At 43.4% G+C, this 25,357-nt stretch overlaps 1 long non-coding RNA gene across 3 annotated transcripts in view; it reads left to right on the forward strand.

Annotated features, from left to right (window-relative positions):
• Positions 1 to 25,357, forward strand: part of LOC133232955 (uncharacterized) — a 450,067-nt gene that overhangs the window by 320,886 nt on the left and 103,824 nt on the right. Inside the window, exon 6 of one of the 3 annotated variants that reach the window (XR_009731527.1) lies at positions 3,710 to 3,961. The exons of the other annotated variants lie outside the window; for them this stretch is intronic. This is a non-coding gene — a long non-coding RNA (uncharacterized LOC133232955). Of the gene's footprint in view, positions 1 to 3,709; positions 3,962 to 25,357 lie in introns of those variants that run through there. 3 annotated transcript variants of the gene reach the window in all.

Genomic DNA, 25,357 nt, shown 5'->3' on the forward strand with positions numbered 1-25,357 from the left:
TAAACAGAATGCTTCCTTTTCTGATGGGAAGAAGATAGGACTGGATCATAAAGTAGCTGTGTTCTAGAACTATCTGACCGTCTAAAAACTGACCCGACTCCTGTGACTCCTCTTTCCGACCCAGAGAGGTTGACAGTAAGTCTATTTTGAAAGGATTTGCTCAACGTGAACGTTTAAGGAAGGAAATCCTCTGCAAGAAAGAAAGGCCTTGTAGAAAAACAACATTTGTTACCTTATTGTGATACATCATGAAATCTCACCAACTGTATCATCAGTCTAGAATGTACTTATATTCTTTGTTATTGCTGCACACACATTCATTTTATTCAACATAAAAGAAATGGGGGAAGACAACTAGATTTTCTTTCCAGATGCTGTGAAAGCAGCAAGGTCAAATTTGAAGAAAGGCCGTCCCTTTTAAAAAACAAAACAAAACAGAGAACTGAAAATTTATCACCTCTTGTTTGCTTATGAAACTTGTTTTTCACGTTTTCCCCCTGGATTCTTTGACTGCTGATCCTCTGGAAGAGAAACGGATAGATCGTAGGAACGATTCCACTCTCCTTCGTCTACTCAATATCTTTCCCTTCTCTTCTCTTAGATTTTTATTTTTTTATTTTTATTTTTATTTATTTTCCCACCTCTTTCCCTTCTCTTCTCTTAGATTTTTATTAATTTCTTTCTTTTTTGGGTTTCCGATTAACATAGCAATATTCTGGAATACCCAAAGTTACTGGCAGACGTGGAGACTGAGCAGCTCATTTTTCAAGGACTTTACAGTCTGTTCTCTGCCTTAACCCGCTCCAAGAGTTACTTCTCCTACGACTTCTCAATATTTTCATAATTAGCTGCCCAGAATTTTCATAATTTGTAAACACAGTAAAATGGCTGTCAGACATGCAGTCCGGTAAAAGTGGAGGGGGAAAAAAGACCAGCTTCCTTAAACCATTTACGTTTGACTTGGGGAGCGGGCTGGGCCCGTGCCCACAGCAGTTAAATGATCAGGCGCACGACTCAAAGTGATTTTTCTTGAGGTGTCACTGCCACACACAACCCCTGTGTGTTCTTTCTTGGCTCGGGCCGGCCCTGCTGATCGCCCAGAACTCTGAAGGCTCTGCACCCCGGCCCCAGTCTCACGACCATTTTTCTCTGCCAAGGTGAAGGCGGCAGAAACCACACGTGTTTTTCTTTCTCCCTTCCCTCGGTGGAGCCGATCGCCTCCGGATGAACCATCTTCCACATGGGCGAGCATTGGTATTTCACCTGGCACAATGGCCAGAGTGGATATGGCACACAGAGCAACGCACAATGGAAAACAAGTCTTCATGGCAACGCTCGCCGAGGCTGCCAGACGGCAGTGCCTTCCCATGTTCGTGGTCCAAGCTGCTAGCTGGAAAACCGTCATTCTGGGCAAGAAAAGGTTGGGGAAAGCGAAGAGCAAAGAAGGGTGGAGAGAATCGTGGACACAGAAAGTGTGCTCTGGATAGAGTGAGAGAGAACCCAAAGGAGCAAGATAGGAGGAATTCTGCAGGATCTAGCCTTCTAATGCAATTTGTTTTTTTTACCAAATGCATTTTTTGTACTTTGGCCACCCTTTGCGAAGAGCTGACTCATTGGAAAAGACCCTGATGCTGGGAAAGATTGAGGGCAGGAGGAGAAGGGGACGACAGAGGATGAGATGGTTGGATGGCATCACTGACTCAATGGACATGAATTTGAGCAAGCTCTGAGAGTTGGTGATGGACAGGGAGGCCTGGCGTGTCACAGTCCATGGGGTCGCAAAGAGTCGGACGTGACTGAGTGAATGAATAACAACAATAACAACAGCAACAGTACTTCCTAATATGAGGTCAACAGTATGGAATTTGAGTAAAAAACTTTAACTTACACACTATATTTTCTCCTGAAGTTCTTTAAATCAGGATTCTGATTATGAGTTCAAGTTCAGTAAATTTTTTTTTTCTGACCTTGCATCTGTACTTCTAGCAAAGATCAGTTTACAAAATATTATGTTCAATGAATTTCATTAAAATTATATACATATTTAGGCAGAGAATTCCATGAGAGCTGCACATCAAAATAACCAGTGGTCATATCTGGGTGGTGGGATTATAGGAGATTTTAATTATCTACTTTTTAAATCCTTTTTTCTCATGTTTCGATAATTAACATAGCTTGCTATTTATTTTAAGCATATTTAAAATATTAATGGTAATATGTTTTAAAAAGCATAAAAATTCAAAATTAGTTAAGCTGAGTACTAGAACATGAGGGATTTAGTCACAGTTCCCAGCTTCTCAAGACTTGAGAGGAATCTGTGTCACTTGCTCCCACCCCCCATTGTCTGGGCCTGTTGCATAAAAACATGTGGGAGCTTGCTGCTGCTGCTAAGTTGCTCAGTCGTGTCTGACTCTGTGTGACCCCATGGACTGCAGCCCACCAGGCTCCTCTGTCCATGGGATTTTCCAGGCAGGAGTACTGGAGTGGGGTTCCATTGCCTTCTCCCTGTGGGAGCTTAGATCTGAGTTATCCGGACTGGCTTCTCCCAATGTGGACAGTTCATTGTTCCTTACTTTATTGTAGGCTGTATCTTCCAGGCCTTCTATGTAAAATCTATCTGAGTTGCTTCTGTTCTAAGTTGGAAGAGCTATTTATGCTTTGGCCTGTTCAAGATGAAATACTAATTTTTTAAAAGTTAACCTTAAAAATGCATTCCAGTACACAGTAGGCGCAGACAAATATTGTTTGATGCCACTTACATGAGATGCCCAGAGCAGTCAGGAAGTGCACTGGTAGAGGCAGGGGTCTGGGAGCGGGGGTGGGGAGGGGGATGAAAGCTGGTGTTTAGTGGAGAAGGGTTTCAGTTTAGCAGGGTGAAGAATGCGGGCGACGGATGATGGTGAGAGCTGCCCTGTGTGCGTGCGCTCAGCGCCGGGGACTGGACAGTTGCTCACGGTTAGAACAGCATGTTCTATCTGACGTCAGCTTCACCACCAACAAATGTAAAATGTCCTGATTTTTTTCCTCCCTCAAAACTTTGAGCATTTCTACCCACTTGTCTTCTGTGGGGGAATAAGAGCTCTCTGGCTTGTTGTCTCCCATACACCCAGCCTTAGATCCCCCTATCTCCCCCTAACACATATCACACACCTCACACACACACACACATCACACACACACACACCATACACACATCACACACACATACACACACACACACACATCACACACACACACACCACACACATCACACACACACCACACACATCACACACACATCACACACACACATCACACACACATCACACACACCACACACACATATCACACACACACACACACATCACACACACACATCACACACACACACACATCACACACACACACACACATACACACATCACACACACATCACACACATATATCACATACCACACAGACATCACACACGTCACACACACACATCACACACACGTATCACACACATCACACACTCATATCACACACACACTGGATAGCAGCTTTAGAGCTTTTATCTTTGAAGGAGGGGGCTGGTTGACAAATGTGTAGTGACATGCATCTGCTGTTACGCCTCATGAGAGGCGTTTTGCTGCCCTGAAAATCCTCTGTGTCCCCCCGTTTCTCACCCCCTCTCCTCTAACCTGAGGATTTTTTTTCAAATTGTGGATCTGGGTTGCTTCTTCTGCAGAAATGTGATGATCCTCTCCTAGGAACATCGTGGCCCACACACCTGGACATCTGCGCGGCTGCTTTATTGAAGGACTCTGCTGAATCTTAACCAGAGACTGGAAATCCCTAGACCGTATACTAAGGCACTGTTAGATGGCTTCCTGACGCAACCCTTGATTCCTCTTGTAGACAAGGGTCCCTGAATTCCCCTCTGTAGAGTGGAATATCTGGAATAACTTAATAAATAGTTGCTTCCTTTTCACCAAAAGAATTTCCTCCCAACTCCTTACTTTCCCTTTAATTGAAATCATTGTGTTTTTTTAGAATTTAAGACTTTAATTCTTACAATTTTCCTCATAGACTTACATCACTGATACATCAGCAACCTCTATAGTTAAGGAAAACTGGGAAGTGAAGACGTGTCCAAAAATCTTCTCATGGGGTAAGGTGTAAGAGGTGGTATACAGACTACGGGGGTCAGCACAGGCCGTTCGTGGGGAGCATCCTGTTGAGCACACGATTGACTCCTCTCCAGGCAGAAGGAGGAGGACCAGACCTGGGTCCTCTTGAGGTAGCAAGATCATTAATTTGCTGATATCGTAAATTCAGTTTCCTCTATCCATACACACATTCTGCACTCCAGTCTTGGCTTATGGTTCAGAAAAATCTTGATCTCTGCTTGTGGCTCAGGAAGTCACTCCTCTGAGCCATGTTACAGCAGAAGCTCAGGACCAGTGGAGGACATTATGGCTAGCATCAGGACATGGCCACGGAGAGGTCAGAACGCAGAGGAGTAGCCCTGGGAACAAGCCTTGTATCTGCTGACTAAGACTTTCAACCAGATAAAGTTGGTGACATCTCAGCTGACATCCTTATGGTAGAGATGATCTGAAATCAGTGCTGGTGCCTTAATGACTTGGCATCCTTAATAGCTTCTCACCATGGCCCAGGTCAGTGGTTCTCAAACTGTAAGAAGAATCTGGAGGGCTTGTGAAGACAGATTGTTGGGACCTATATCCAGCTTCTGACTCTGCAGGTCTGGGGAGGAGCTGAGAATTTGAATTACTAGTAAGTTTCAGGTGCTGACAATACTGTTGGTTTGGGGACCTCACATTGAGTGTCTGATTCTTGCTGTAGATCAACTTGCCTGTAGTGGTGGGGACTCAAGACATCTCTACGACCTCTGCCCTCTGTGCTTCATCTTCTTTTCCTCTTTTCTGTTCAGATACCTCTTCTTAGATCACGTTGTCTTACACATTAAAGTTTTCTTCCTTCATGGGCTTGGCTATTTTCAGTAAAAGTTTAGTCACTTAATACCATCCTCCACAGTCATGCCAGAATGTTTTGTCTAATGTGATCATTTCCCTAATCAAAGATTTTCACAGATGTCCCAGCTGCTCAAATATATTTAAGGACACCCCCCCACCACCACCACCGCCTGTCTCTTCACTGCCTGTTTGGCTTCATCAGCGAGGATGCTTTTGTTCACAAGTAACTGAATTAGTCAGTTCTTGGTGCCTGATACTCCATCCCAAATCTCCGTGTCTTACAGCACTGGACATGTGTTATTGCTCACGCGTCTGTGGGTCGGATGGGCAGACTTTCTGGGCTTGGCCAGGCTCACTCATGTGTCTGTGGTCAGCTGGCGGTTGAGGAGGCATGTCTGATCTTGATCCTGGTCTTGGCTGACGCTCATGTTTGGGTGTCGGCTAGTCGTCAGCCAGACCAGGATGACCTTAACTGAAGTGACCAGGCTCTCTTCCACGTGGTCTGTCATTCTTTGGGGGCTGGCCCAGGCTGGTAGTCACGGCGGTGGAAGAATTCCAAGCGGAAGCTGAGACACTCAAGGTCCCATGTGGTCTGGGCTGAGAACCGGCATCCCGTCCCTTCTGTCACTTTCAACTGAGTAAAGCCGTCCTCACAGAGTGGGAAAACTGCCAGCTGAAGAACATGGATCCAGGGACGCCAGTAACTGAGGCTGCAAATGCAGTCAGCCTGCCACACACAAAATCCAAATTCAATGAACCTTTCACTGATTAAGTACCTCTCACGATGGGAAAGCCAGGATTCAGGTAGAGCATAGAGCTCTCGGCACTGGTCAGTGATGACATCAGCGACCCAGATATGTTTCCTCTTTCCTCTCAGCCATTCTCAGTCTACTGGCTCTTTCTCAGGCCAGCTCATTTTGAGGTCTCAAACAGTTATCAGCACTAATTGAAGAAAAATGCCTCATTGTTCACATTTGGTAGGTTCTTCTACCCAGGAGTCCTGAAAAATTCTCTCCTGCTGTGCTGGCTCTGACTGGCTTCTGTCTCCCCATCTCTAAACTCTCATTTCTTTTGGGAAGCGAATAAGAAACTTCCAGACCAGAAGTAGCTTAAACAACTCAGGCCATTCATCCCTTGTTTAGAAAAAAGTGTAGGGTCCTCTCGTATATGAAGAAGATTGGAGTCACGGTGGGCCTGAGATAGGTCCGCCGGGTTTGCAGTCTCATCAAGAGGTCAGACTCCTCCGGTTTCCTCTGTTGCCCAAAGTGCTAATGTTGTTCACCTCTCATGCTCTGAACCTCGTGATCTCGCTACTCAGCACCCAAGTATTAGGAGAAAGGATCCGGGAAGAGAGTGAGCATTGTGGTTTCTCTGTTTGCAGTAGGTGGAGAGTTCGTCTCAGCAGACCCCGAGCAGACTTGCCCTGTCTTGCCACACGGCCACTCCTGACTGCAAGGGGTGCTGGGAAGATGAACCCGCATCTGTTGTCTACTCATGGGAGGACAACGGTTTCAGTGTTAAGGAAGGGACAGAACAGAGCTGTTGTGTATGCAAAACCTGTGCCTCTCACAACTTTCAACAAAGGTCTACATTGCCCTCATCGTCACTGATGTACTTGAATTAACGAGGCAGTTGAAGGCATGGCTATTTAGTATTCTTTTACCAGAGGACAATGAGATATTTCTGAAAAGCAGAAAAACAAATCTGTGCATCCAGACTTTACTGGTATATTAAGACATAGATTTTGTCAGGAGGAAAATTTCAGATCACAACGCATAACCAAGTCACCCATCTATCCTCTGTGAAGTCAGGTGTTCAGTGTGAAGTTTGCCTTAGTTACTGTCCTCTTGCAGATAAGCCTTCCAGTCACAGAACTTGTGTTAGAAGCTCATTCTAAGATCAGTGCTACATATGTGCTATGCTAAGTCACTTTAGTCATGTCCGACTCTTTGCGACCCTATGCACTGTAGTCGGCCAGGCTCCTCTGTCTATGGAATTCTCCAGGCAAGAATACTGGAGTGGGATGCCATGTTCTTCTCCAGGGAATCTTCCTGACCCAGGGATCGAACCTGCATCTCTTGAGTCTCCTGTATTGGCAGGCAGATTCCTTACCGTGCCACCACCCGGGAAGCCTCAGAAAGAATCATTAATTTGCTTTGATACTACAAGAGGAGTTGCTGATTGAATATATTATCCTCTCCAAGTTTTCCATTGCACGTAATTAGGCTCATACTGAACTCGAAGGACCAGCTAGTTATAGGAACAATCCAGGGGCACAGATGTCTTCAAATCACTTAGTGTACACACAGTATGATAAACCACAAGATGGAATTTGTGGCAAGGACTTCTTTATGTTTCAGTGATTTCCAGCTGAAGAGTGATTTCAACAAATAGATTCAGCTCCTCCTAAACAGCGATCTGTCTTACTTTCTGATTGCACCAGGCGCCTTTAAAAGGCACAGGTAAGGGAAAATATGAACCCATCCAGCTGAAGGCCTGTTAGCAGACATTTTGTCTTGCTTGTTTTCCTCTAATGGGGTATAAACGATGGGTTCTGAGTCACCCAGGACCATCCACTGTCCTAAGCTCAGCTATCAATGCTGGCGTGGAGGAATGAGAGGCATGTGCCGTGGAAGGGGGGCGGCTGGTCAGAGGGGCCCAGAGATGGAGGGTACCTGAGGGTCAGCCCATGCTTCTCTCTCCTTAGCTAAGCTGGAGCTTCCTTTCTGAGAGGGCTGATTTCAGCCTCTTCAGTTCGGAGCTTAGCTGAACAATGAGAATGATTAGTTCATTTCCCAGTTGGAGGTTATTGTTGCAGGAATGGTTTTAATATACCCAGGGTTTTGGCTTCAATTTTTGCCTTAAACTCCCAGCAAGTCTTGAACTGTTTATTGACTATGTTGAGAAACAGAACCCAGAGATGAAGCTAATAATTGGCATGGGTCCCAATCCTTGTGTCATTATGGTCATTAATTAGGGTAAGGGCTATGTATGGAAAGGTTGTTGATTTGAATCACTTGTTTCCAGATCTTTCCTTCAGGGCTGGGGTCATAATTAGGGTCTCTATTTTTTTTTTTTCCTGGAAGTAAACATGGAGATTACTTTAAGAAGCATACTTAGTAGATAATTTATTTCATTGGCAAATTAGCCAAAGGAGAATAAATCATCTTTTCCTAATCACTGTTTTCAACCCCATGCCTCATTGTATCAATCAGTGGAGTGCTTAGTATAAAGGAAACTTTATGAAAAATTCCCAGTGCAGTGAATGACTACACCAAGTATTCCATTCAGCTTCTTCCTAGGTAAGTAGAGGCTAATGTCACAGTTCATGTGGAGGATGGATCTGGTTCCTTAGAGAAGGAGCAATTTCCCAACATCCTGCAAAAGAGCTTGACTCATTCATAGGAGGCTGGGAGAGCCTGCCACTGTGACCCCTCAGGAGCCTGCATCTTATTGACACATTTTTAAAAAATTTTTTATAGGCTTCATACTTCTTTATCTTATTACTTTTTAAAAATGCAACGAAATGGATATATTTTGATAATAATTCCCGAAGCATAGCGCCACCTTACTTTACCTTATGTTGTCCAAACTCTTCATGTTTATTTTCTTCTTAAGACAAGTTTTGAAATCTACACAAACTTCCACAGATTTTCATTAATTTCTTTCAAGTTATGTGAAGTTCCTGGTTTTCCCAGTTGAGATTTCTAGTATGTCTGGCCAGAGCGTTCGCTCGTGAACGTTGCCTGGTGTCTCTGTTTTCCCCTCTAGCTGTGCCTGTGGCGACGTGTGGATGGGATATCATTCTGTTCTAACCCGATGGCTTATTCCGAATGTGCCAATCTGTATTTCTCTTGAGTTTAATGACTTTTTAGGTTAAACAGTCCAACGGAAAGGAATTTCAGTAGATGCCAAAACGTAAAACAATGCAGTGTTGCCGAAAACATGCGTAATTGAAGTTGTAAGAGAGACGGAGAGTTACTCGCTCAGCCGCGGCCAGCTCCTTGCCACCCTGTGGACTGTAGCCCACCAGGCTCCTCTGTCCATGGAATTCTCCAGCAAGAATAACTGGAGTGGGTTGCCATTTGCTTCTCCAGGGGATCGTCCCAACCCAAGGACTGAACCCAGGTCTCCTGCATTGCAGGCAGATTCTCTACTGTCTGAGCCATCAGGGTAAGAACAATTGACATTGTAAAGACCTTTAGTTTTGAGCTGGGCTCCATTTTTTTTTTTTTTTGGTCTCCTGCAGCATCTTTGGGGATTCTGTTTATTCATTTTGTATCTCAATGAAACAATGACGGAGCACGAAGTCTTTGTTCAGAGTCCTTATAGACAATGGCCTGCATGTTACCCTTTGTAAGACATCTACACGGAAACCTCAGGAGCTTTTCTAATTGAAAATACGAGTGAGTGGTAGGGCGCGGCGGTGGTGTCTAATCTGTACTAATGACAGTGAAGTCTGTGGGTGTGATGCATGGCAGGATGCCACCGGGCATCCATCTTCAGCTCTTTCCAGTGCCAGGGCTGCTCACCACACCCTGCCTTGGTTTTGGAAACTCTTCACAGGATAGGGTACTCTCAGGCCAAAGCCTAAACAAGTCTCCTTCTCTGAAGAGGAGAAAAAATACACTTCAAACCAAATCTGATTTTGTTTCTATACCCAATTTCTAGAGTCTGGCTTATCGGTCTATAAAACAGGGAGTTTAGATTCTAACATGAGGGCCATTTCCTTCGTAGGTGGGACTGGTCAGAGGTTAGCATGAGAAGACTGCTGAGACCTGCCCGCCAGGACATCCAGGGCACCTCACTTGAGAGCCCTGCCTTGGGAAGTCCTTCTCCATCTGTATTAGCATCATAGCATCTTTCCATCTGCATTTATGATGTGATTCACTTCTGAGCAGCTCGATTCTATCCATGGAGTTTTCCTGCTACTTAGTGAATCTTCCTTGTTACCATTTTATTGATTCCCCCCACCACCAGGAGATAGCTGTACTAAATTGCATAATAATAAGATGAATATTTAGTGTTAGCTCAGGGCCTCTAATGAAGCAGGCGTCAAGATGGAACTAGGCATGGAGGGATTTATTGGTTGACCTCCTGTGGAGGACACAGGGCAGTGGGGGCAGGGGTAAGAGGGAAGGCCATTCAGACATTTGCAGGTCTTACAACTGGGAAAAGGCTGCTCCTTCTGATGTGCAAGCTCTGTCTGAGGCCTGTGGGCCCCCTGGTGACCCAGCAGGGATGTCACCCCTCCTGCACCGCCCTTCCCTCTGCCCTGCACACCGGCACGCTCCCCCTGCCTCCAGAGCTCCGCCCTGGTGTCCTTGCTGCCAGGACCCCCCTTTCCTCACTCTGCCCAGTGAGGTCTCCTGATTTTATATCTTAAACACCACGAGCCACCCTGCTTCATTTGGGATGCTGATAATCCGATGCAGAACCAGACCTTGACTTTCGTGATTAGCTCAGGAGGCTCCACCACTTACAGGGAGACGTCCACCAGCAGCTACCTCCACTAAGCAGAGATATTGTTTGCTTTGGGGGGACAGGCTGAGAGAACAGTAGCAGGATTAGAGAAACACTTACACCTTGGGTCTCTTCTGTCAACAGGCTCGTCACTTGGCCCCTCTGTAAATGCAAACTGTCCTGGAGACTGGCCCAGTGTTAGGTGATGAGGAGACACCCATGTTTGGAGGAACGCCTGAGTAAAATGGATCATTCACAGTGTGGTCGTATGTTTAAGCTTTTGTTGTTGTTCAGTCGCTAAGTCGTGTCCGACTCTTTGAGATCCCAAGGCCTGCAGCATGCCAGGCCTTCCCGTCTCTCACTATCTCCTGGGAATTTGCTCAGGTTCATGTCCATTGAGTTGGTGGTGCTATCAAACTGTCTTATCCTCTGCCATTCTCTTCTCCTTTTGGATTCAGTCTTTCCCAGGATCAGGGTCTTCTCAGTGAGTTGGCCCTTCGTATCAGGTGGCTAAAGTATTGGAGCTTCCACGTCAGCATCAGTCCTTCCAGTGAGTATTCAGGGTTGATTTCCTTTAGGATTGACTGGTTTAATTTTTTAGTTATAGATAAATGTGTATCCAGACTGCTTTCAGACTGCTGATATAATTTAATGCCTAGAGTATAGAAGATTCTCAACACATGATCTTGAGTTGAACATGTAAATACCAGAAACACAGGGTTTCTATGCAGATAACTATATTGCAGTTTTGTGGTGCCCTGTCAATCACAAGCAGTGAGTAAAACTAATTTGTGTGTCCTGTTTTAAAGACTTAGAACTTACGACTATTTGACGACTGTTCACATGTTGGTAAGTGAAGTGGTAGGCATGGGACATTGATACTCCCTGCTTCATTGTCTCTCTTGTTTTTAAATTAATATTCTTGCCTATAAAAAAGGAGGAAGGTTGAAAGAAAGGATTTTGAATGACTGAATTCCTAAGTTTATGGTCAGGATTTCTAGGTTTTGAATGAGATTACGAGAGTGAGAAAAATATGGCTTTTGCACATTACCCTGGGAAAGAAGGGTGCAGGCTGTCTGCAAGGGGATGTGGCTGGTGGGTTTACTTGTCCTTGTTCATACGAATCAAGTCTGTGCATGCAGGTTCATAAGCACCAGTGTTCAGAGAGGTTATTGCCAATGGTGCACAGGGAAATCTCTCTAAAAAGAAAAACAAAATTACTGATTTTGATGGTGTAAATGCTTGCACCATCACCCATTTCGGGCTAGCAATGGCATAAATATCCATCTGAGTAAAATTCATAAGCATTTATTTTTTAAGTAAGTGTATTTCTTTATTTATGGGTGTGCTGGGTCTTCACTGCTGCACGAGGGCTTTCTTTAGAGGCAGCAAGTGGGGCTTCTCACTGCGCTGGCTTCTCGTGCTGTAGACCACGGGCTCGACTTGCTGGCTTCAAGGCACGTGGGATGGCTCCAGATCAAGGATTGAACCAGCGTCCCCTGCATTCACAGGCAGATTCCTATCCATGGAGCCTACAGGGAAGCCCCACAAGGATTTAGTAATCCCCTCTTCAAGCTGATAGATGCTGACTCAGCAGAACACTGATTTGTTTTGTTTTGTTTTGTTTTCTTCGCCTACCTAAGAAAATGTTCTCCGTGTCTTAGCACACTTTCCCTGAAAGGTGTCTGTTCCATGCTGTGTCAGACTGACCTGCCTTTAATCAGTACTTTTAAGGAAACACATAGAAAACTCTGAGCATTGTTAAATGGTGAAACCATGGTTTATGTCAAAGAAGGGTAAACCATAGCTTGTCTGTCTAATCTGGCACATGGTCTATTTTTGTATGGGCCATTAGCTTAGAATGATTTTCACATTTTTTAAAGGGTTGTTAAAAAAAAAAAAAGAAGGGGAGGGGAAACAATGGAGACAGTGGAGACCTTCTGGGGCTCACAAAGCCGTATCATCTGGCACTTCAGAGGACAAGTAGACTGACCGTGATCTATTTTATCATCACGTGAATTGAGAAACACAGAGTATTTCAGTCATCTGTAAGAGCCATGCAGTTGTTAAGTAGAAATTCAAAGATAATATCGTTTATGTGAAAACAAGAGAGGTTGAAACACAAGCATAATTAGTTTCCCAACACAAATAACCCAAGAAGTTAACCCAAGTTAAATCATGTATTTTGCTTAGAAATGCTTGCCATATAACCCCTAAGAGTACAAAAGTTTAAATATTGGCAGAAGGTACAGAGCAGGTGGAATCTTCCTTCAGAGTAGCTTCTAACAAAGTTAATCACAACTCTTGTCATGAGTGAGTGAGAGTGTTAGTGGCCCAGTTCTGTCTGACTCTTTGTGACCCCATGGGCTGTAGCCCACCAGGCTCCTCTTGTCCATGGAATTCTCCAGGCTAGAACAGTGGAGTGTGTTGCCATTTCCTTCTTCAGGGGATCTTCCCTACCCCCGCATTGCAGGCAGATTCTTTACTATCTGAGCCACCAGGGAGGTGAGTCAGCAAATCCATGCCTAGATATCTTCCCAAGAGAAATGAAGGCATATTACAGAAAGAGTTTTGTAGAAGAATGTTTATAACAGCTTAATTCATGGCAGCCCCTGTTGGAATCAACCCAAATGCATGTCAACATGTGAATGAGTAGACAAGCTGTGGATATTCAAACAAGGGAATATTATCCAGCAGTGAAAAGGCTGAGTCATTGTTTCATGCAGCGACATGGATGGATTTCCAAAGTTATCCTGAGCCAAAGAAGCCAGATTCAGCAGACTGCATTCTTATGATTGCATTTTCCGTAAAGGACCAAATAGTGAATGTTTTAGTCTCAGTTACAGGTACTTAGTTCTCCCATTTAGCACAGAAGCAGCCGTGGGCAGTAGGTAAACAACGAGCATGCCAGAGTTACAATAAAACTTTATTTTTGGACACTAAAATTTTAATTCAAAAACATTTCATTTATAAAGAAATATTATTTTTGTTTTTGCCCGTTCCAACCCTTTAACCAGGGCAAAAAACAAAACCTTTTTAGCTTGTGGGTGGGCCTTACAAAGAGTGGGCTAGATTTGTCCCATGAGTCACAGTCTGCGAACACTTTGTTGTAGACCAGATTATACTGAAATAAGTGTCAGAGAGGAGATGATAAGTAGTTGTTTGGGGCCAGGGACAGGACAGCGTTGATTACCGAGGGCAGAGATGCAATTCTAGGGTGACAGGGATATTTGATCTCTTGATCAGAGTGGTGGTTATATACAAGTACATGTGCATTACAACTCACCAGCTATGCACTTACCATGGGACATTGTATTAAATGTAAATTATACCTCAAAAGTGTTGATTTTCAAAATAAGTGAAGAGAAAGAGAAATAAACTACAGCCCAAGATATATTTATTTTACCCTTATCCTTCTAAAACACTTTCATTGACTTGATTGAAGGCTGTTCATGTCATATTGAGCCTAACTTACAAGGTAAGGGAATCTCTCAGGTAACTAGAGATCGGCCAGTTTTTACTAGGTAAGATTTTGGGGTAGGAAGACTTGAAGGCAATGGAAAGAATTCACTCTGAACTCATCAGTTGAATCTATTGTTCCATGGTCCAAATTTATAACCTTTTAAAAATTAATTTGCTTCAGAGTTGCTTATATTATTAATGTTAAAATATATTGTGCAGTCATGGGGATGTGCTAAGAAATTTGTTGCTGTTCAGTAGCTAAGTCATGTCCACCCCTTTGCGACCCCATGGACTGCAGCACACCAGGCTCCTCTGTCTTCCACTGTCTCCCAGAGTTTATTCGAATTCATGTCCACTGAGTCAGTGATTAGCTATCTAATCATCTCATTCTCTGCTGCCTCCTTCTTCTTTTGCCTTCAATCTTTACTGAGTGTGCAAAAATGTTTGTAGAATGAATTAATCCAAAATTGATTTCTAGATGTTTTGGGCTTAATTCCTCAGCTACTTTTCCCCCTAGAATTTTAAAATTAAACTTTATTGAGGTACAGTTCATGTGATGTAAGATTAACCATTTTTAGAAGGTGATTTTTATTTCTTTTATTCTTGGCTGGGCTGCACGCTTGTGGCTGTGCAGGCTTCTCTCTAGTTGCGCCGGGCAGGGCTGCTCTCTTGTGTGCAGCTTCTCACTGCTGTGGCTTCTCCTGCCGCAGAGCACAGGCCCAGCAGCTGTGGTGCACGGGCTTTCAGGCTTCGTTGTCTTGCAGCATGTGGGATCTTCCTGGACCAAGGATTGAACCCATGTTCCCTTCACTGACAGAATTCTTTACTCCTGTATATACAGCAGGCTTCCATACACAGTGTTGTGCATTAGTTCTTCTTCTGTAACTTCAGAAACAAAAAAAAAGTTTAATTTTTTTGCACCATTTCTGTGTCTCAAAACCCTGGAAAAACCACAGACTCAGCCAGAAAGGAGCTTGGTCTTAACTGCTGCCTTATCTTGAACTGTGTAGAAGCTCTCTAGACAACTGAGACCTCCAAGTGTGGGTACCACCGACACACTCTTCTCGCCATCGAACAAGGAACAGATTTGCAAGTCAGGACAATCTTTTTCAAGAGCAGGCATCTGCCGGTTATGCAAGCCACACTGCTGGTGTTCGTGCAGTTGCTCTTAACCCTCCTTGAGCATGTCATTCCACTTTGATCACTCACAGTGTGTGCTGACTTTTCGGGAAATGAGTGAGAGTGTTTCATTCAGCCCTAAGCATGTCCGGGACTGGACTACACCTCTTAGAGCTCTCTTCACCATCCTTAAATAGAGACAGGGAGATTGTGATCTGAAAGTGGCCACATGCCGTCAGGTGCTGTGGAAGTGGGGAATTGTAGACACCTGGGCTGTTCGATGACTCATGGGCTGGTTTTATGGCCACGATTGACGCCAGATGCAAGTTGCTCGGGCAGGCTGGAGCGCTTCCCCAGGTGAGAGTTTATAATGGTGTTCCGATAACGAGCAAGCCATGGGGCAAATCAGCGCCAGGCTCTGAATGTTCACCAGATTCTTATCAGCAGTCCACATCTGTTTATTTCCTCCGCCTTGTGACGGCTTGTCAAGTTCCCAGATGCGTGTACAGCAAAGATGCAGGAAAAGAAAGCTGTGCAGCATTCCTCTCTTATCAGCAGTCCGTGCCATCGTTTCTTCACACTTGCTGTTTGTATTTGTGTAAGCCTGCTTTGTTATTATTTATATATATATATATTTTATAACCTACTGAGGAAGAAAAGAAAAAAATAAGAACCAAAGAAAAGGTCTTTTATGCTATCAGCTCAGTCTTCCTCCCTGACTATGCACCTGTTCCTTTCAAGTTCCTTTCAGGAATGACTAAGAAAATGCTTTTATTATATTGTGACCTTCAGTCTCCATTCCTCCTTGTGAAGCAGTGGCATTAAATAGTGCGGCTCCACGGATTGCAGGCACTGTCGGTACAGTTAAAACGCACATCTGGGACAAGGGCTGTTTTATGATGGAAGTAATGCTCCAAGACAGCAAGAGTTAAAATGTTTTAAATATCCAGAAAAGATATTTTGTAGAATGATTACAATTCATCAAGAAAAGCTCATATCAATATGACATCTGCTAAACAATGTTTCCTGGTGTCCTTCTGTTCCAGTTTTAAAACTCAGATATCCAGTTCAAATAAAAATTGTTAGGTACCTAAGAAGATGAGTGGTCCAATTTCATTTTTACAGTGTAACTCAGCAGCTGTGCTCCATTGAAGACAAGTTGCACATTCTGATAATTCACTTTAATTAACTACTCCTTTCTGATAATGGGTCCTTTTGCTGTAATCCACCAAGGAAATCTTTGAAGTTGGCTCAAGTTACCGGCAGACATCATGATACCACGTTTCGATGCTTCTTAGAAGTTTCTCTCCCCAGAGACCCTCAGATAGTTATCTTTCCATTATCCTTGTCCTTACTGTCCTCTTTGACATTTTCCTGGAAAACTTTTAATTTCAGATGGCTTTCTCTGTTTGCCTGATGTTTTCTTTTGCTACTCATGACATCATTTTATGAAACGACATCAGAATGAGAACCGTAAATGAGCTTTACACACGATATAGCGTTTCAAGCTGAGATAGGAGTGACTTTTTTATATTCCATCAGTTCTGGCATATCCACATGACTTTCCTTCATACAAATAATAAAAAATATATACAGCTAGAGGAAAGATTAATTTTACTGAACTGCTCTTTGCCTGCTGTTTCAGCTCCAACTCTGTTTGATCTGAAGTGAGATGATTCAGGGAATTTTTTCTAAAAAATCAGTAAAGCTCTGGAAAGTCAAAATAGTTCTAAGATGGTGCAATGTTCTAACTGGGCTTGACTTTAGGCCTCCTGATGGGATGGCCATTTATTTTTTTCAAGGCTTTGGTTGTTGTTTCAGAGTGAATTTTTCAGCAATGCCACCCACTTTCAGTCCTTTTTAACATGCTAAGTTATGGATGCTAACCATGGAAGCCACAGGCTCTAATAATATTTAATTGTTATCCCCTTGTGTTGTAATTCTATCCCCACGAGGGAGTGGAGGAGCAGTAACTGTTATCACCGAGTGTAACATTTCATAACATCTCTGAGCAGACAGAAATAACCTTCTTCAAAAGCATACAGGGACACTTTGATGTAGCCACATATTGGTCTCTGGAAATCACTCATCACAGCGAGGACGGTTAATGACTCTCCCTAGACATTTGTTTCTTCCTGTTTCTGTCATTCCTTAAATACCTACCTTTTGTCACCAGTATTCAGTCCTTGTTCTGTGGAGCTGAATGCCTGCACTAGAGGCCCCAAAGAGAGCAGAATCACATAAAATCTGACAGCTCTGTAATGGCTGGACCGACTGCTAGTATTCATGAAGTGCTGTGCATTCATGATTCTATTTGTTGGAGTTATTTAAACACCACAAGGAAAGGAACTCATCCAATAAAAGAAACACAGTATCAGCACAATCTGATATAAAAACGAAGGTTCAGTATGAATGTGTGTAGTTGGTAGATGTTTCTGTAGTTCGTTTCTGGGAAGAGAAAGCATCAGTCTTACCGATGTGTAAGCTTCACAAATGAAGCCAGGTTTGAGTGTACTCTTTGGTAAGCTTTGAGAAATTGTTCTTTCTAATCACTTCCACAACCAAAATATAGAACCACCCTGTTGCCCTCAAAGGTTATGTCCCTTTACAGCCAGTTCCTCTCCTCTCTGGCCACAGACAGACATGGATTAGATTTGCCTTTCCTGAAGTTCCATGTAATTGAAATCTCAGAGCATGTACTATTTTGTGTTAAGTGTTTACTACTCAGAGTGTATTTTCAAGATTCACCCACGCTGTCTGTTCCTTTTAAATTCTGATAAATATTTCTCTAGCAAGGAGACACAAGAAAGCCTTCCTCAGTGATCTATGCAAAGAAATAGAGGGAAACAATAGAATGGGAAAGACTAGAGATCTCTTCAAGAAACTTAGAGATACCAAGAGAATATTTCATGCAAAGATGGGCACAATAAAGGACAGAAATGGTATGGAACTAAAAGAAGCAGAAGATATTAAGAAGAGGTGGCAAGAATACACAGAAGAACTGTACAAAAAAGATCTTCATGACCCAGATAACCACGATGGTGTGATCACTCAGCTAAAGCCAGACATCCTGGAATGCGAAGTCAAGTGTATGAACAGAGCTAGTGGAGGTGATGGAATTCCAATTGAGTCATGCCAAATCCTAACAGATGATGCTGTGAAAGTGCTGCACTGAATATGACAGCAAATTTGGAAAACTCAGCAGTGGCCACAGGACTGGGAAAGGTCAGTTTTCATTCCAGTCCCAAAGAAAGGCAATGCCAAAGAATGCTCAAACTACCGCACAATTGCACTCATCTCACATGCTAGCAAAATACACTCAAAATTCTCCAAGTCAGGCTTCAACAGTATGTGAACTGTGAGCTTCCAGATGTTCAAGCTGGATTTAGAAAAGGCAGAGGAACAAGAGATCAAATTGCCAACATCCACTGAATCATCGAAAAAGCAAGAGAGTTCCAGAAAAACATCTACTTCTGCCTTACCAACTACTCCAAAGCCTTTGACTGTATGTATCACAACAAACTGTGGAAAATTCTTAAAGAGATGGGAATACTAGACCACTTGACCTGCCTCCTGAGAAATCTGTATGCAGGCCAGGAATCAACAGATAGAACTGGACATGGAACAACAGGCTGGTTCCAAATTGGGAAAGGAGAATGTCAAGGCTGTATATTGTCTCCCTGCTTATTTTACTTATATGCAGAGTATATCATGAGAAATGCTGGGCCTGATGAAGCACAAACTGGAATCAAGATTGCCAGAAGAGATATCAAAAACCTCAGATATGCAGATGACACCACCCTTATGGCAGAAAGTGAAGAAGAACTAAAGAGCCAATTGATGAAAGTGAAAGAGGAGGGTGAAAAAGTTGGCTTAAAACTCAACATTCAGAAAATGAAGATCATGGCATCTGGTCCCATTACTCCATGGGAAATAGATGAGGAAATAACGGAAACAGTGAGAGACTTTATTTTTTGGGCTCCAAAGTCACTGCAGATGGTGAGTGCAGCCATGAAATTAAAAGATGCTTGCTCCTTGGAAGAAAAGCTATGACCAACCTAGATAGCATTTTAAAAAGCAGAGACATCACTTTGCCAAAAAAGGTTCGTCTAGTCAAAGCTATGGTTTTTCCAGTAGTCATGTATGAATGTGAGAGTTGGACTATAAAGAAAGTTGAATGCCAAAAAATTGATGCTTTTGAACTGTGGTGTTGGAGAAGACTCTTGAGATTCCCTTGGACTGCAAGGAGATCCAACCAGTCCATCCTAAAGATATCAGTCCTGAATATTCATTGGAAGGTCTGATGCTGAAACTTCAGTACTTTGGCCACCTGATGGGAAGAACTGACTCATTTGAAAAGACCCTGATACTGGGAAAGATTGAAGGCAGGAGGAGAAGGGAACAACAGAGAATGAGATGGTTGGAGGGCATCACTGACTCAATGGATATGAGTTTGAGTAAGCTCTGGGAGTTGGTGTTGGACAGGGAAGCAAGCTTGGCATGCTGCAGTCCATGGGGTCACAAAGAGTATGTATGAGTCCTTTTGTAGATACACTTGTTTAGGCTGAATTCCTAGTCATAGATGGGAAATATATGTTTAGCCTATAAGTAAACAACAAGCTAGTTTCCAAGTAGTTGTACCACTTTGCACTCCCATCAGCAGTGTGTGAGACTAGAAGTCATTCTGATGCTTGCCAACTCTTGATGTTGAGATTCTGTTTAATTTTAGCCATTCTGTATGTTTTTGTTGTTCAGTCACTAAGTCATGTCCAGCTCCTTGTGATCCCATGGACTGCAGCATGCCAGACTCCCCCATCCTTCACTATCTCCTGGAGTTTCCTCAAACCCATGTCCATCGAGTCAGTATGCCATCCAACCATCTCCTCCTCTGCTGCTGCCTTCTCCTCCTGCCCTTAATCTTTTCCAGCATCAGGGTCTTTTCCAAGGAGCTGGCTGTTCACATCAGGTGTCCAAGTTACTGGAGCTCTAGCTTCAGCATCAGTCTTTCTCATGAACATTTGTGGTTGATTTCCTTTAGGATTGACTGGCTTCCGGTATGTAGTGCTATCTATCTATAGTTTTAGCATTCATTGCCTTGATTAATAAAGATGCTGAGCCTGTTTTTATGTGTTGAGTATTTGAATACCTTCTTTAGTGAAGCATCTGGTAGTGTTTGCCTGTTTTATAGAATAATTTGATCTATTGTCCAGGTTCATGGGTTTTTCATATTCTACATACAATTCCTATATCAGATATGTATTTTGCAAATATTTCCCCCGGGCTGTTTGCTATTTCATCTTCTTAATTGTACCTTTCAAAGAAATGTGAAAAATTACCACAACCTAAATGCCTTAATATATTTTCTTGGTTATCTGGAAGTCAGAAGTCCTAAAATCAGGGTTCCTGAAGGACTGCATTTTTGCTGAAGGTTCTAGGGAGAATTCACTTCCCCTCTTCTGCAGCTTCTAGAGGCTCCCTGCATTCCTTGCCTTGTGGTTTCATTCTCCCATCATCTCAGTTTCTGCTTCTGTGATCACTGCATCTTCTGTTCTGACTGGACTTTCTATCATCAGGGCCATTGTGATGGAGGATAGTCTCCCAAGATCAAGACCCTCAATCATGTCCGCAAAGACTCGTTTTGCCAAGTAAGGTAGTATTTGCACAGTTTCTTGGGAATAAGCCGGGGACGTCTTTGTGAGATATTATTCTGCCTGATGTCATTTCACAGGAAACTTCCTGTATTTGGGGAATTAGCATTTGGAAGATGTGCCTTTCTCTGGAAATCAAGTCACCTGTGGCCCTTACATGGCACACTGCGGGTATCAGCCTGCACTTCAACATTTTTCAAGAAGATGTTCATTTTTTTTTCTTTTTTGCAAATTATATATCCTGATAGTTTTTCCTGTTGAAACCATCACAATTGCATATTACTCTTGTATACATCCCAGCATAAGCCATGAAACTGTGGGCATATGATCCATAATAGCAGCATTACCAGCACAAATTCAAAACTCTCTCCTAGAACACGTAGGAAGCCGTTCATCACTCCCTTTCCTGATGCCTACCAATTACAAAAGGAGCCTGTGGTTGCAGGGTGAAAAATCTCACATTTTCCTCTTTTTTTGGCCTAGATCATGGGGTGTGTTAGGCGCCTGGTTTTAATGATTATTTTAATGATATTTTAAGCCGCAAGCTTAGATTGCTCCTCACTCTTGCCAGTTCTTACTTGTCTTTTATGTCCTATGAGCCTGGTTCCTCAAACCCCACTGGGCAGAGTCAGAGCTTTTGCCCCATGAGCTGTGCGGTGCCAAGCACATCCTGGCCTTCTGTAAATAATCACAGCTTTGGGGGACGTGATGGGAGATGGAAACTGGACCTTTTCCGACCCTCAGTTCCCCAGCGTTCCCAGAGCCCACTCATTTTGGCAAGCACGTTGGAAACTGAAAGACCTCTGAGGACCTATTAATCACTTTTATAATGACATCAATAACTGCATGTATGTGGGCACATGTACCCACTCTGGTTACAGCTTGGGTACATTAAAAAGAAAAGAAAGTTATTGAAGTTCTACTCTGTACAAATCACTTGTTTGAGCATCCTGGGGCAAAAAATGATACTGGATCTTGTCCTGACTCCCAAGGAATATATGTACATGTATGTATATATACAGTATATACATCTATATGTTGCTACTGGGTTGTTGTATATGCCAAGGTTATGTGCCCATACATGTATATAGCAGCTTTTAAAATTAAACCCACACTTTTTTACATTTTGTGCAGAAGAACACTTTGGAAACATAATTTCAGCTAAAGAACTTCCTTTTTCACATGTGGAACATTTCTTGAAATAAGCAGGTAACTTAGAGGTCATTAAAATTCTTAAAAACCAGTTTTCTTTCCATCATGTTTCCACTCCTGAGCCCCTGTGACAATGTGACTTGATATACATGTTGCAGAATCCTTGGCATGAGTAATATTTGTTTATCACAGATTTAGGGGACTAGAGACAAGATGGGAGAGATTTTCATTTATTTCGTATGTGTGCGTGTGTGTGTCTGTGTTTGTAGATAAATGCTGTTCAGAACCTTCTCAACAGTAAGAATGCTGTATATTGTAATGACAAATAGGTAAGTATGCAGGGGCAGTTTATGAAGGATTTATGCGGACTCCTTTTTTCCTGGATTTACTTGATTAGTAGCAAAAGGTGGCCTGATATCTAGGGAGGTGCCTCTGGGTGCTGCTGGAGACACGAGCCCGCATCACACTGTGCGTGCTCAGACGCTCAGTCGTGTCTGACTCTTTTGTGACCCCGTGGACTGTAGCCCACCAGGCTCATCTGTCCATGGGATTCTCCAGGCAAGAATACTGGAGTGGGTTGCCATTTCCTCCTCCAGGGGATCTTCCAAACCCAGGGACTGAATAGATGTCTCCTGCTTTGCAGATGGATTGTTTCTTTCCCCACTGAGCCATAGGGGAAGCTCATTGCAGTAAGTCTCACTTATTTGGGGATAATGTTTGTTCGTAAGTTTAAAGGAGAATCCTCTCTTCTGTCTCCATTTTCCCTTGGGCTATGAACACTGAACCAGACTCTCCACCACCAAAATCCCCTTTAGAATCCAACTTGAAATTGGTGCGTGGGACCTCATTTATTTTCAATGGCTTTGATGTAGGTCTGACAATTGATTCAGGAATTGTTTTGATAATGAAATTAGACTCTTTGGAAAGCCCCATTCCTTTTTTCCTCTTTAACTCATGTCATAACGGTGGGGGGCAACATACTGCGGTGATAAAAAATCCTCCTGTAGCAAGCTTCCTCAGGCTCCTCCCACACTTAGGATGCTTTTGTCTTAGGAATATCTCTTTGCTGCTCTGCCCTCACTGTGGTGTCCTGCCCAATGAAATACACCATGAGAGTCTTATCTTTCAGTGACATTTTCATTTATTGTTAAAATATTTGAAGAGACCAAAACCCCTCATACATTTATTGCTTAACATTGTAACTGATGTTTCTTTTAAGTACTCATCCAGTCTTCTGAACATCTGTGTAAGTTGAAGAGATATTCACAGGGATGATGTGGTAATTTTCTTTTGCCGTGACTCTCTTTTTCATCCCCATCCAGCTCAGGGAGGGGTCCTGGGAAGCGCTGTCGTTTGCTCCGGCGGGTCCCGTCTGCCTTGCTCTCGCCTCCCCGCCCTCTTTGCTGAAGATCAGGTTCATCGCTGCTGCTTCCCCTTCGTCTCCTTTCGCTGCTTTTCTCATTTCTCTCTTCTCCCACCTTTCCGTCTGCCTTCTCCTCCTGCTCTTCACCTCCTTTTTCATCCTTTTTTTACATTTCTTCCTCATCGTCCAGATACTGCCAACCGTTCAGAGATCAGTTCAGTCGCTCACTCGTGTCTGACTCTTTGCAACCCCATGAATCGCAGCACGCCAGGCCTCCCTGTCCACCACCAACTCCCGGAGTTCACTCAGACTCACGTCCATCGAGTCAGTGATGCCATCCAGCCATCTCATCCTCTGTCGTCCCCTTCTCCTCTTGCCCCCAATCCCTCCCAGCCAACCGTTTCCATGAATTAATTTGTGCAACTTTTATCGAAACTCTATTATGAAAGTATTTCTGTGACTCCATTTTAGAGGTGGGAAACTGAAGATTGAGAAAGACAAGGAACTTGCCCAAGATCAGAAGCTAGAACTGGTTCAAACAGGATTCAAACTCAGGCTGATCTTTTGTTAAATCTCTAAATTCTTACCTGTCCCATCCATCCATCCATCCATCCATTATTATTTTAGTCTTTCATTCCACAAATACACGCTGCATAAATATATTTAGTACGTTGTTTTTCAGGCATTATGTTTGGTGCTTAATATCTATGCTAGGGAAATGTGCATGCTATTTGCGTGTGTGAGAGAGAGAGAGAGAGAGAGGTGGCGTGCCTGGGAAACAAATAACCACAGTGTAACACTTAAAGTGTGATTTTTGATGTGGTAAAGACAGTTACAAAGTGTCACTTGAGTACTAATGAAGGTTCCTGTGGAGAGTCAAATAGGGATATATAAAGGAAGTAACATGTGCCCTGTGACTTGAAGGGTAAATTCAAGTTCACAAGTGGAAAAGCCAGAAAGGGCTTCCAGAGTTACAGAAGGCCATCCTCGTTCTTCTTTGGGCAGTAGGAAGATGTTCGGGTTGCCATGGACACAAGGTCCATCGTGGGATTCTGGGATGCCTTAGTCCATATGACAAAGTGCTATAGTTGAAGTGCCTCAAACAGCAGAAGTTTGTTTCTAATAGTTGTGAAGGCTGAGAGTCCCAGGATCGAGGTGTTGGGGAGGACCTTCTTCTTGGTCCAACGATGCCTGTGTCCTCACTGGGTCCTTGTGTGGAAGAAAGAGCAAGGGGGCTCTCTGCGACCCTAGTCTTCCTCATGAGGGCTCCACCCTCAGGACCTGATCACCTCCCAGAGGCCCTAGCTTCCGATACCATCACACTGGAGGTTTAAGATTTCAGCATGGATTTTGATAGGACAAAAACACTCAGTCCATCACATGGGCAGAGACACAGAAAGAGTTAAGGGGAGGACGCGAAAGACTTAGCGTTCTCTCCAGGGGGCAATGGAAGTTCAACATGTCCTGGTTATGTTTTTAAGGATTGTCAATGAACTGTTTTAAGAAGCCAAAATTATTCACACATATGGTCAATGATTATTTATGATGCACTTACTGTTGGCAGAGATTTTGAAAACTAATAGGTGAGTAGATTATAAAGATGAGTCAGATATTCAGAAAAATACCCTTTTGGGAGAAAAATAATACATTAAAAAACTAGGAAATAACCCATGTAAGATGATATAATATAAATTTTACATGCATAAGCTGCAGAGACACAGGGCGATGGACAGAGAGAAGGAGGGGAAAGAAGAACCTCAAAGCTGCAGGCTTCCATTTCACAGACACCTGGTTCCTTCAAGAATAAAGCTTAAGTTGGACTTGGCAATTAGGAAAGAAATATTTGTACCCCTGTAAAGAAGCATCAGGCCTAGAGGAAGGTTATCCATCCTCTGAGGGTAACCGTGACCTGTATTCTCTATTCCATTATTCCTCAGGTTCCTACGAGGAACTGACCCAGGGCCACTCTCCCTTGAGACAACTGATGACTCATTTAAAAGGGCCAGCAAAGATTTATGTCTCACATTCCCAACTCTCAGACAGCACTCTGGGGCCAACAGGGATCCCATAAACGATGAGAAATACAGAATGTTCAGCAGAGCCCAGCCATCTACCAATGATCGGTGGACTTCGCTTGGAAAAGCCTCATAAATGTTGTCCTGCTGGCTCAGCCTCTAAGCATAAATATCACA

This window comes from Bos javanicus, chromosome 19 (genome assembly GCF_032452875.1).
Source record: "Bos javanicus breed banteng chromosome 19, ARS-OSU_banteng_1.0, whole genome shotgun sequence".
NCBI lineage: Eukaryota > Metazoa > Chordata > Mammalia > Artiodactyla > Bovidae > Bos > Bos javanicus.